This window comes from Durio zibethinus, chromosome 26 (assembly GCF_047325235.1).
Source record: "Durio zibethinus cultivar Kanyao isolate XHJ-2024 chromosome 26, ASM4732523v1, whole genome shotgun sequence".
In the NCBI taxonomy this organism is placed as follows: Eukaryota; Viridiplantae; Streptophyta; class Magnoliopsida; order Malvales; family Malvaceae; genus Durio; species Durio zibethinus.
In genome coordinates, this window is record NC_143187.1 from 16,538,780 (window position 1) to 16,553,143 (window position 14,364).

At 30.8% G+C, this 14,364-nt stretch overlaps 1 long non-coding RNA gene across 1 annotated transcript; it reads right to left on the reverse strand.

The window, feature by feature from the left end:
- Positions 1-13,008: 13,008 nt before the first annotated feature.
- On the reverse strand, positions 13,009-13,954 carry LOC149511387 (uncharacterized). The gene is made up of 2 exons (XR_016334343.1): positions 13,569-13,954; positions 13,009-13,417 (listed from the first exon to the last, which is right to left on the reverse strand). It is a non-coding gene; the product is annotated as an uncharacterized LOC149511387 (long non-coding RNA).
- Positions 13,955-14,364: the final 410 nt, after the last annotated feature.

Here is a 14,364-nt window from a genome sequence, read left to right on the forward strand (position 1 = left end):
GCCTTTCGCTTTTGGTTGTTTTCTTGTTTCTACACAAACATTTTGTCGTTTAGGAAGGAAATAGGAAGATAGGGATGGTAACGGGTAGGATTTCAGTGCAATTTGAAGCACCTGAAGCCGGAATTGTTTATCAATAAACTTTGTTTGATAAAAGGGAAAAAGGAAATTGAAAGAAAAGGAAAATAATGTCTTTTTTAGTTTGATTGGAGAGAAATAAAAAGAAGAAAAATTGAAGGATTCATATTTTCCCCTTTAAGTTTAATATTTTTGAATGTGGGAAGAAAATATTTTTAAATTAATTAATTATTTTCTTTAAAATTTGGCTCTTAATTTATTTTTTTTCACACTTCAAACCGAATACAGAAAAACTAAGTTTCCTGGTTTTCAAATGCTCTGGTTCAAAATTGATAGTTTGTCATTATAACAGTTGATTTCATTTTAAATAAGTTTTAACTTTTTCATAAGATGTTTTCTTATTTGTAAAAGGTTGCGAATATCACTTAATAAATTTCAAAAGACGTTAATTCAAATGAAAAGACAAATTAGTTAAATCAATAAGGATGTTAATTCAGTGAAAAGATAAATTAATTAATTAAATTAATTTAGCACAATCAAAGAATTACAATTCTTAATTTGATTTTTGTAAATGGGGATGTCATAATTCTCAAGGAGAATATAAACTAGGAAAATAAGAACCTACTCTTTCCCTCCTCTCGTTCTCAAATAAAAAAATATAAACATTATTTATTGCAAAAAACTATGATTGTAAGGTATTACCAAATAATGTTTTATTATATTCAAAGACTATTTAATCTAATTCATATTGCATATCTTAATTACGATATATGAGATGGTGGGCAATGACTCAAAAACTACATCCAATTCATTATATATGAGACTATTTAATTTCATTCTTATGTACCTGGGCCTACTTTTTACCTTATATATGGATAAGGGGTGATGATTTGACTGAGATAGTTGATAGTTGATGATGAATTTATATGGAGTTCGAAGAAGGTCCACATGGATGATTATGAATTACATTTAATGTTTTTAGGCAAGCGTGGGCTGTATTTACTAATCTTGGACAAGTAAGAGGCCAAGCGTTTAGTTTTGAAGTGATGTCTTAATGAAACGTTAATGGAAGTGTCAGGAGAGCCGTTCATTGGTGCGGAGCAAACTAGTTCTTGAAGCGAGGTGACATGGTAGTTGGACATGTGTTGGCTAGGTGACCCAGAGGCTTGACTTTGTTGATCGAGTAAACAGGCATAACAATTGTATCCTAGGTTTGAAAGAGGTTATAAAGTGACTGTCCTCAGACCATTGACTAAAGTAAAATATGCTTTGTGGGAAGGCAATGTTGTTTTAACGAGCTACGTTGATGATGTGTCTTTGTAAGGCGAGGGGCACTCTCATGGCGAGTTGTATTGATCATGTGTCTCTGCAAGGAGAAGAGTGCTTTTTTGTAGAGTTGTGTTGATGTCGTGTCCCTGTAAGGTGAGAAGGGTGTCTTTTAGTGACCAGTGTAGTTAGTTGAGGCATAGAGAACAACATGTGGGGACTTAGAAAAATTTTGATATGAAAAATTGATGCTTTATGCTAAGTATGTGCAAGTGGAGCGCGTCTGTTGGGATGGCATGGGGCAAGCGCCTGTTTCTAAGTGGTGTGGTTGTTAGAACACGTCGTGTGTTGGGGTTATAAAGTGGTCCGATGTAATAAATGGGTTTAACTTTAAAATTTAATTGGTTTTTTGAAGAGGAATGAACGTGTCTATTTTGAAAAGTGGGATTATTAAAAGGTTAAGTTTTAAGGGGGATTAATTTGAATTGTTTGGGGATCGACTAAAATGGTTCATACTTGTACCGTTTCAAAAATGTCATTTAGTGCTTGGAATAGTTTCAATTGGTATTGTTTCTCTCATGTCATTTGGCTAGGTATAAATATAAGACTTGAAAAATTTTCAAACTCACTTCTGTTATTTGCTTTCACAAGAATCTTGTTGTGAGTGTCTTTGTGCTTGTTGACAGTTTTTCAATTTTTCTGCAAAAGTTTTTGTAAGGGAATTTCTTAGACTTCATTGCTTTTTATTGTCTTTTTCTAGTTTTTTGAGAAAGAGATGGCATCGAAAAGAAGAATAGTACTTGAAAGTTCAAGTGATGATAAGGGGGCTAGGGTACTTGTAACTAACACTAGTGGCCAAGGTAAAGGGGAAGTAGTTTAGGGAGCCTAAGGTAGAGGAAAAAGGGCTTAGGGTAAAGGTTATGGAGGCTAAATAGGACATGGCAATAGAGGCCAAGGGCGTAACGCTGTGAATAAGGAGGTGGGGGCTCTTCTATTGATGTTAACTCCCTAGCTATTGCTAAGTAAAAGGGAAAAAGAGGAAAGGCAAAATGGTTGTTGTAGAGGAGTCGAAGGACTTGGCAGTAAGGATGTGGCCACCAAATATTTATCCCTTTAATACAATACTGGTCATGGTTGAGTTGATGCTAGATTGTGTGGTGTTCAACCCTCATGATCTCATGTATGAGATCTCTATATTGCCACCAAGCTTTACCATTAGTTAGATGGGGGACTTCGAATGGATGGCATGGGTTCCATCTCCTATTGCATCCTTTCTTGCACTTGATGCTGGGCACTTTCAATATGGCAACATCTTAAATAACGAAAAATACTTGGGTGATCTTGATCACCTATTTCATCTACTGTAAATTGAAGAAATAGGTGTCCTTGGTGAATGTAATACTGGTGCTCTACATGCTCAAAAAGATCAATGGCTGGTTATACTATCTCTAGGCACATAGGTGATCTTGCATAATAGAGCTTATTTTAAATAGCCACTCTTATTATGACCAGTATGTGGTGTTGTGTACAAGGATTCCTAGCATATGGTTTCTTTTCATAATGCGATTCCCATTATGACTAGTACCAAGGGACTTCATAAGCTTAAAAATGATGAGACCAAGTAAGTTTGTGCCTTGAAGGATGTCAAAATATCATACATAGAGTTGTCCATACGTGAAAACATCTGTGACTATTGCTTTTTCCTCGATGAGGATGAATAATTGGCTACTGCTATCCAGGGGGTGCTGGATGAGGAAAAAGGTGGGAAAGAAGAAGCAGCAATGGACAAAGAAAAGGGGCTCTTCAGGGTAAAAAATGTTAGTGCACTATTTAATTGTTTTGTATCTTACATTAGTGTTCCTATTGGTTGATGTTGATTGACGTGAAATTGCTAAATTATGTCACTGTTTAACTTGTAAATTTGTTATGTTGTTACAATGAAGAGAGAAGCTATGAAGCCCAAAAAGCCTAAGGCTCATTAAGAGGGTCCCCTTGCTGGTGGCTTGCAATAAGAACCTGTGGAGAGATCAATTAAGGCTGCCCTTATTGGCATGTAGGGTGTTGAGGGAGGTTAGGGTGCTAACTTAATAGAAGGTTTTAGGGGCAGTGAGGGAGTGACCGTGCCAAACATTAAGGGTCTTTTTAAGGGTAATTGTTGTTTCTATTACAAATTTTGCTTGTAGTTCACAGATTCTAATTGTTGTCTAAATAAGGGCTAGATATGAGAATTATCCTAGAATGTACATCTATTCAATTAAAGTTCCATTGTGTATAGCATTCATCACATATCATTACATGCAATCTAGCTATGAATATACAACCATGGAATTAACGCAACATAATCAAAGAAGACATATATTCCATAAGTTTGCCTTTCCCACCTCTCTCCACAAATGTTAGGTCAATACTAAACTCAAGATCCTTAGATTTTTGCTAGTTTGCAAAGTTAGGCTAGGGTAAAGGTAGGATAGAAAGGGTTTTTTTAGGTTCAACTACCTTAATCATACATTACAAGCTTAAGACCAATTAGAGAGCTTCGAAAACTTTAGCACCCCTAAACTTGAACTTTTTCCACTTTATTTTTTCATTTTAAGTTATTTTTTCTTTTTTTTTTATTATTTTTTTCGTATCCCAAATGTGACAAAGCTCTTTAATTATGTCATGAGTGATCCTTATGCACACAGGGTAGGAACAACAAGTATGAAAATACGAGAAATGGTCTAAGTTTATTGATGTGAGTGCATAACAAGAAAAAGGATAACATAAGGCTCAAAAGGGGTGACTACGAATAAATGCATTACGGTTAGCTTGAAAGGCTTAATCGATCTAAGGATCGCCTAAGTCATTTCTCTAATTAGTGTAGCCTAGAATTTCACCTCAAGAAGTAATCAGATAAATTCTAGAACATAGCCACAACTTAAAAAATAAAATGCAATTCTTAGACTAACATAAACAATCACTAAATGACATGCAATTCAATGATTTGAACATAAACCCACAAGTGAACCTTTGCAATCAATTAACAACAAATTCTAAAATTCATCTCATGCTTACCCAAATTTATTCTTTTCCTAAAGCTATAATCAAAGTCAATCATGGTTCTACCATAGGATCAATAATAATTAACCAAAGGAAGCATACTAAAAACTCATAGCAACAGTCAAATAAGCCTAAGTTCAAAAAAGTTTTTAAAAATTTTTAAAAATTTAGCTCAAATTTTCCTACCCCTAAATTAAAATGCACATTGTCGTCAATGTGTAGGCATATATGAATTTAAGTGTAAAAGATGAAGAATACTCCCCTGACTGGCTGAGGTTTTTCCTTAAAGTTCTTATGATTAACTTTTATTTTTCCTACAAATCACACAAAACAAAAGAAATAAACTGACATGAGAAAACATAAATAACTAAAAGAAAATAATAAAAGCAATTGAAAGAAGAAACTTGGTTGCCTCACAAGAAGTGCTGGATTATGGTTTACAGTTTGACCATCATTAGACTCAATCAAGATTAGCAGTGGTCATCGTGATTACACCACACTTGATTCCAGCATCCAACCATTTGATCATTTCTCTTTTCAACAACCTTATCCATGAAAGGTTCGGTGGTAGGCTAGAGCATGTCAATGGGTGGTGCTTTAGTGGTAGTGGAAAGCAAGCCATAAAAAATCTCATGTCTTCCACCTAAGGGACTGAGATATGTGGGTTTTAGTTTAAGCCCAAGGGTCAATGTTGTCTTCATGACTATTTCATGATTGAACGTTACCGAAGATGGAGTGTAAATTGTCTCATGGTGGAATTTGGAATAAATAAGAGCTTTTAAGCTAAAATCCACTATCCCTAAATTACCACCCTCTTTGTTTGGTACATTAAACTTAAACTTGGCATACATAAAGGTCTCAAACTCAATCAAAGTTTCCTTCATCATTGATTCATTCATTTTTTTTAAGAATCTTTGTAAAAAAAATCCTTTATAATGCACTCTTCATTGAGTAACTTGTTATCATCTTTCCTTTAAAAAAATTCTATCCAAAAATTCCTATATAATTCTTTCCTCATTATTCCCTACTTCATCAATTAAAAAGCAATTGGCAATGCCTTTTGAATTTTGCTATTAAAATCGTTGAGGGAATGGGATGGGTTAGCCTGTATGGTTCAAACTTGGTAGACCTAGGCCTAAAAGAACTACCTTCTTGAACAAGTACTCTATGGGGTAAAAGACCATTAACCTTCTGCTTGTCTTTTTTTTTTCTTTCTTCCCCTTCTTAATAGGCTCTATAGGTGCAACACTAAGGTTGGTCCTAGCAAGGTCACTGATCTATTCTCTATTGCTCCCTAGGTAGATTGCTTTACAATGTTTTTTTCCCTCCGTCCTAGGATATGGTTTAGTATTGTTAGAGAGGGTGCCTTGAGAGAAGTTGTTGAGATACTTGTCCATTTGCCTTATTTGCACTTCAAGATTTTTAATAGCGGTGATATGATTTTGAAGGACAATTACTTGACCTTGAATAAGGTTCCTTTGATTTATAAGCATGGTGTTTTGGGATTGCAGCATTGAAGAAAACATCTCCTTTAAAGTGCTTTTCTTTCCATAAGGTGGAGGAAATGGTTGATATTAAGGAACTAAAAAAAAGTCAGGGGTTGCATGGGCCTAAAATTCGATGACTGACCCTGATTACTAGTCCAAAGATAGTTAGAAGGGTTTTTCCAACCAAAAAGAGATGTTTGAGATTAGGATTCATTTTGTTACCTAATAGGTAGAGCTACAAAATGAGCAGGCTCTAACCTAAAAATCAATCTACCAGTGGAATGCTCTCCCCTACAAAAATCATAGCTAGAAAAGGGACTAATTAAATGGATTAGGTTGGGTTTTAGGCTAAATCCTATGGCTTCTACATTCTTGGTTAAATTTTCAATTTGAGTAGTCAAGGTTGTGATGGCATCAAGCTCATATATGCCTATAGCTTTTTTAGGATTTTGCTTTTCATTAGCCTACAAGTAGTGGTTGGAAGGCATATCTTTGATGAGGTTGTAGGTTTCATCCATAGATTTGCTCATAAGTGCACCTTCAGCAATAGTGTCAATGATAGATAGAGTGTTTTCCACTCTCTCCTACAAAAATCATAGCTAGAAAAGGGACTAATAAAATGGATTAGGTTGGGTTTTAGGCTAAATCCTATGGCTTCTACATTCTTGGTTAAATTTTCAATTTGAGTAGTCAAGGTTGTGATGGCATCAAGCTCATATATGCCTATAGCTTTTTTAGGATTTTGCTTTTCATTAGCCTACAAGTAGTGGTTGGAAGCCATATCTTTGATGAGGTTGTAGGTTTCATCCATAGATTTGCTCATAAGTGCACCTTCAGCAATAGTGTCAATGATAGATAGAGTGTTTTCCACTAGTCCATTATAAAAAATATCTGAGTCTCCATCCAACGAAGAAGTCAATGGTGTGAACATCTCCTACACAGCTCCTTGTACCACTCTCAAGCCTCGTATACAGATTCATGGTTGTGGTGGGCAAAGGTAGTCATATCATTTCAAAGCTTTGCAGTTTTTATGGAAGGAAAAGTTTGGAAAGAAATTTGTGAGTTAGATTATCGTAAGTGGTGATCCAGCCAGAAAGCATTAAGGTTAACCAATTTTTAACTATATCTTTAAGGGGAATGGGAAAAGCCTAAGATGAATGTCACATCAATAACGCCATCTTACTTAAATGTATTACAAATTTTTAGAAAATTCCCTAAGCGAGCATTAGGATTTTCATTGGCATGACCATCAAATTGGATAGACATTTGAATCATTTGGGATAATGGCAAGTTTTATCTCAAAATTATTTGCTTGAATTGCTGGTTGTCTAATATTTGTTTGTAGACCATTGGGATTAGACAACATATTCACATAAGGTTTTATTATCGATGGGGTTAAGCCATGGTATGAGCAAATTGGGTCTTAATAAAAAATTTTTGGGCCTAAAAGTTAAAAGCCAAAATATTTTAATTTGATTTTAACTTTGAATTTGGTTTTAATTTTAATTTTAATTCCTTATTTTGTTTGAAAAAATTTGTCGAAATTTAAATGGACTTCGATCGCAAATTGGATCTTAATAAATTTTTTTTGGGCTTAAAGGTTAAAAGCCCAAAAATTTTAATTTGATTTTAACTTTGAATTTGGTTTTAATTTTAATTTTAATTTTAATTTTTGATTTTTAATTTTGATTTTGATTATGATTTTAATTTTGGTCTTATTTTAATTTTGGTTTAATTTTATTGGTCAAAGTAAAATAAAAAATAAAAAAACCAAATAAAAAAACATGAGATTTTGTAGGAAAAATCTTAAATTCAATTTTGGTCTTAGATTCAATCTTAGATTCTAGAAATTAAAGATTCATTGCCTAAGGAAATACTTGATGTCTAATCTATTAGAAAAGGAAAAATCACAGAAGAAAATCTTGTAAATCTTTGGCATAAGATTTGGTGAAGTTAAATTTTGTCCAAATTCAATTAAGAATTGACAGCAAATTTTGGTGGTCAACTAAAAAATTTAGGAAAATTTGGGATCCTTTTTTGTTTCTAGGGAATAGACAGAAAAGCAATTTGTTATGAGAAAATTGTTGGGTAGGGAAATTTTTGGTTAGGCAATCATAGAGGGAAATTCACACAGCAATTGACAATCAATACTGACAATAAAAAAGAAAAGCAATTTGGAAATAAATAAAGCAATCTAGCAGTAAACAAATCAAGCAATCCTAGCAACATACTCAAATCCAATCTAGAAAAAAACAAAAATCCCAACCCACAGAAAATCGAACACAAACCCAGAAGCAAATAACATAGGCAATAAAAATCAACAAGCACAAATCTGGCAACAACAAACCCAATTCGGACAGAAAGCCAAAAATTGCAAAGGAATGGAAATGGGCAAAGTTTTTTTTTCTACTGGGTTTCAGTCAAGGGAAGAGAAAAGGGAATTGATTTTGGGTAGCCTTAAATTGTCAAAATAGTAGTAACTTTCTGGCTAGTGATTTCTTGGCAAAGTGATAGACAACAACATAAGGTAGCATTGAGGTCTTATTAAGGTTTGGATTGCTATTGAGTTCTAATTCAAGGTTTCAATAGGTGAAGAAAAAAGGGGTTGATATTTAGGGGTTGTTTAAGCGGTCTGGGCTGTGTTTTTTATTTTTTTTTTTGGCTTTAGAGTTACAGTGTGAAAGACAAAAGAAATCCCTAGTGGCTAGCAGTGGTGGTAGATGGCAGACAGCTTAGTGGTGCGAAATATCGGTTTCTAGGTTAGGCTATTGATATTTTGGCTAAGTTTGAAAAAAAAGAAGCTTAACAGAAAAGAGGAAAAATAAGGAGAAAGAAGCTGATTTTGGAGATAGAAACCAAACAGTGCCATTTTGCACCAAAGGAATTGCATCTTGAAACCTACCTAACTCGCGTGGATACCTAGTGACCCGACTCTATTGTTTGGTAAATTTTTTTGGTTTTTTATTTTCCTTTCATTATTTTTTATTTTATTTTTTTATATTTTTATTTTAATTGTGATTGATGTAAAGGATGAGGAAGAAAAAAGAAAAAACTCTGATAGGGCTTTTTATTATTTGCTTGATTTTATTTATTTACTTATTTATTTATTTATTTTTGCAAGAGTAATTATAATATATATTTGTATGCTTTATTGGTGTAATTTATTATTTGCATGATAATTTATATTAATAGCATTATTAATATTATATTTGCATTATGATTTATATTAATAGCATGATTAATATTATATTTGCATGATAATTTATATGCTTGCATGATAATTTATATACTTACATGATTATTTACATACTTCTTGATTATTTATATACTTGCATGATTATTAATATTAATTGCATGATTGTTAATATTAATTGCATGATTATTAATATTAATTGCATGATATTTATTACTTGCATGATTATTTATTAATTACATGATTGTTTATTAATTGCATGATTATTGATATATTTGCATGATTATTAATTTATTTGCATGTTATTTGCATGATTTTTATTATATGATATTTGCATGTTTTTCATGATATTTTTGGTATGATACATTTTGCAAGATTGTTCGATATTTTGGCATGATATTTTTATATTGGCATGTTTTGATTATTGCATGATTGCACGATTTGATCTTGATAGAATTTTGGTATCACCATGTTGTGTAAATAAATAAAAGACTGAAATTGATTTTATTTGTATGATGAAAACCATCTTTGATAAGGTTTAAATCAGATAACATATAATTAATTTGGTATCAATTTTGGGTAAAACAAGGTGCTAAATCTTTTCTGCATGTAACTGACTCCTGAACCTTAGTTCTGATAATATAGACCAAAATTTATTCTTTTTAGAGACCCTTAGTTTACACTTAGGATAACCTTAAAAGGGATAAATTTGCATAGATGACCAATTGCACCTAGATAAAAAAGATTGATAGCAACTCCATGATTTTTGTGTCTAAAGAATAGGTTCTTGGACTTAAAAGTTATGACACTTTATCTTAACTTTTTAACCCCATTATATTGTTGCGATGCATTAGATGGATACGATCCAAAGAAGAGCAAAGTGCAAAGAATGCAATTTTTAATTAGGGAAACAAAGTTTTGTAACAAATATTCATCCTATAGTATACATACATCCATACATCAAAATTAAAAGCTAATTACTTAATTGTTTACATTTTTGCCTCCAAACAATAATCTTCTTGCACTATATTGTTGCATATACATTAGGTAGATAAGATCTAGAGAGGAATAGAAGGTGCAAAAAAGGCAAAAAACTTATTGCTTTTTGGAAACTTGGCATGATTTTGGCAATATACATGCTCATCTTACACTGATTCTTCATTGGTTACACCTCATTACCATTCTCTATTTTGAATGTAAAACATCGTGGGAATTCTACTTGTAATTGAGGTAATGTTGGAAATTAATAGAGCATACATAACATCTATACATACAAATTTAAAACTAAATCATTAAAAATTAAATATTAAAAACAAAGGAAAGAAAGAAGAAACAAACAAATGGAGCAAATAAAAATTAAAAAAAGAACTAAAACAAAATAAGAAAATATTCAAAAAATAGTCCAAAACATCAAAGGCTATTACTATTCATAATGAAGTTGGATGTTAAAATTAAGAATTTAATTTAATTAAGAGTGATTTAGGATAAATAATGAAAAAAGAATAAATTTTGATCACAAATTGATTTAAACTTGATTATTTATATAAAATAAGAAACAATTGTATTTAAGTTATCTCATGGCTCTTTTAAATTTGTGACATAAACGAAAATAAAAAGGTGATATTTATAAAATTAAATTTATATATGATTCACATTAGTTTTTGGATGGTAATATGTATAATTTATTATTTTTTGTTTTGAAATTGGAATTACATCATGTGATACAAATTTAAATTCCAAAATCTCATTCTTAGTGTTTATAAATTTTTTTTTTTCATTCTTTGTGAATTAGTAATAATTTGATTTTAAAAATTTTCCTAGCCAATTTATGTAAAGAAATTAAATTGTTTTGTTAGGTATTAAGTATTTTAAAAATAAAAATTAAATTTGCATTAATTAATATATGCATATAATCAAGTTAATTAGACAATCCGCGCATCAAAAATTAAATTATTCACATTAAATTTTTTATTTTTATTAAAAATTTTGACTTATATATTTATATAAGATATATTATTTATAAATGGTAAATCAATTGATTTACCATAAGAAAAAAATAAATATAAAAATAAAAATCAAGGAGTTAATTATTCAGTAAGTTTTTTCCAACAAAGAAGTTGCCGCAAACAAAGTAAAATAATATAACATAATTCTTTTTTTTTTCTAATAAATAAGGAAACTTAAAAAATACACCTTAACGCAGTTTTAAATATTTATTATGTGCTACTGAATTAAATTGCCAAAAGTAAGATATAGTGAACTTTGAAAATAATACATATATATGTCCTATAGTCAATATATAGTTGCAAAGAATTTACGAATATCCTGTTGCTAATACTACACGTAAATATATTGAAATCAAATGGCTAAAGATTTCAGCATGAACTGCATTGGAAAATACAATTTTCTTCAAGTTACGATGCCTCACAAAGAAAAACATTTATATTTGTAAAATTGAAAGTTGCTATTCAAACTATATAAATTAAAAATTTCTCCTTACATATTTGCAGTAGAGTGCAAATAAAAAGTGACACCATTATCTTTATCGATACGCGAGTAAACGAATAACACCACAATAACTATTTATAGATATGTTTTGGTCAATCAATTAATTATACAAATTTTGAATATGACGAGTAATCTCATTACCAAAAGGATTACTTTGCATCTAGAAATGCTTTCCCTACATTAATGTACTAATAATATAGATCGCTGCAAGATCTCAAACACTTATAAAATGTACTACTAAATTAATATTTTAAGATTATCTCTTGTTGCAACAACTCAAACACACATATGTAAAATACATATAGAACATATATAATCTCGTGCAAGGAGAAGAACCACGAAGGCTAGAATGCAATTATGGTTAAATTTTCAGGCAATTGAAAGGATAGATTATAAATCATGAAGCTTTAGCATCATGATGATTGATTCATGCACTTCAAGCAAATAAAAGTAATATCTTTAAAAAATAAAAAGTAATATAAATTCTATAAATGCAACACCGAAAATGAAATTGATGATTAGTTTATATTTTAATTTTGCTTCCAAATCTTTTCTTGATAAAATTTAAATTATGAAATCATAAATCAATCAAAAGCATATAATATTTAAAGCGACTAAACGACTATAATTTTGCGTGTCAGGATAAATGTAACAATAATAATAATAAATTGAAAATTTGAGATTATACATTGAGAAAAGAAAGCATAACCATACTAAATTCCTAAGAAAAGAAAATTCAATTCACTTTTCATTATACTTTATGCAAACTAAACTTAACCAATTCATTCGGAAACTAATTAATTAAAATCTGGAATTAACCCGAAATTGAATTCTAAAACCTAAATTCAAGTTGACAATCAAGTATTAAATTAAAGCCTATACATGTATGATGAAGTTAGATTATATATTTACATGAAATGTAAAAATAAAAAATTTTAAAAATATAAAAAAAATATAATTTATTATTTGTATAAATACCTTATTTAGTCCAAGGCCCAAACTATTTGAATTTGAGCTTTTCCGAGCCCAATTGTGGATTTTGAAATTTTCTTTTTTATTATTATTTTTGTTTGTTGAATTTATTTTTTATATATACATATATTTATCTTATTTTTTATTTTTTTATTTTGTTTATACTTATCTTTATTGATTTTTTGATTTGGATATTAAAAGAAAGGGAAATTATCGAAAAAAAAGAGAAATTATAAAAAAAAAAAGGTTAGAGGGAATGACTGATGATGATATGGTGATAAGTTTGGGTTTTATCATGATTAAATTGAATTTAGATTTTACAAGATAAATTCTATTTTTTCATCATAATCCTAGCTTTTGTGGAGTTGGAATGCATTTGAAATTCTTCTTACTATGTCTTATAAATAGCCTTGTAATTCACTACAAAAGGATAGACAAAAAAATAAAAGAAAACAGAGAAAGCAACCATTAGCAGTTTTCAATCACTATCTTTACCTTACCATAGCTCAACCATAATTCCAACCACAACCTAGAAACCTAGAAAACAAACCTAGTCCTCAAGAAACCATTAAAACAACCTAAGCAAATTAAAATCGATCAAACAAACCCATAACCACTAGATCGAATCTTGTCATTTAGCTAACTCATCCTACCCAGCGAACATTCCTAATACCATCATTTCCCACAAATGCCACTAACCTAAAGGTCTGCATTCTCAACCCAAAATGATAGCAAGCAAAACATAGATAGTTTACACACAGACAGATCACAAAATACAAGTATAAGCATAGACTCATAATACAAAGTCAACAACCAAAGTAGACACCATAGTTATCCATTGCTAAGACCAAGTCTTGCCACCACCATCAATTTCTCGCTGGACAATCATCCATCATCAGTAAACCATGCCAACATAGATTCAAGAAGAACAAATTTAAGTCACAAACGAAAAGAGATCAAAAATGAAAAGAGAGGAAAATCAAACAAAGAGAAAGTGAAGATGAGTAAAAGGGAAAGAAAAAACCTACCTCTAGTAATAGGGATGATCAACAACAATCAATTTATTAATTGGGAGATCCAAATGGTGAAAATAGGGAGGATGAAAGAGCCGCATACTGAAAACTCAAGAAGATTGGATGGTAAAGAGAGCTGAAACGATGGTGGAAAGGCCATGACTTCAGCTTTAGATCTAGGCCATTAGAGGACAATCTGTGAAAAATTGACCCCAAATCAAAAACAAAAAGGAAAAAAAAATGAGCTTTTTGGTGAAATTTAGATCTCAACGGTGGTCAATTGGCAACGAAGCATAGCAGCTAGCAATGGCACAGAAACTGAAGGCAATGGCTTGAAATTCACAAAAAGAGAAAAACACTGGTAGATAAAGAAAGAAGAGAGAGAGAAGAAAGAAAAGAACATGAGAAAAAAAAAATCTAATTTTGCCATTATATAGCCTCATTGAAATAATATATTTTTAATAAATACAAGCTAAGCCATTGAGCCAAGTTTCTAAGCCAAGCTGAGTCAATTTTATGAGATAAAAGCCAAGCCAATCTTAGCCATTGAACTAAACCGCATTTTGAGCCATTGACCAAAATCCAACTTTGGTATTTTTACATTTATTCTTTATTCTATTTATTTATTTGTTTAGACTAAAGATTTTTTTAATAAAAATTAAAATTCATGAAAATCTAAGTATTTGATCATTTTGTAATTAAAAATGAGATATGAAAAAATATTAATTTTGGAAATAAAACCTTACCAACTTATTAGAAGATTTAAATTTCTAAAAATGAATTTAAGAATCATAAATGAACCTTACTAACA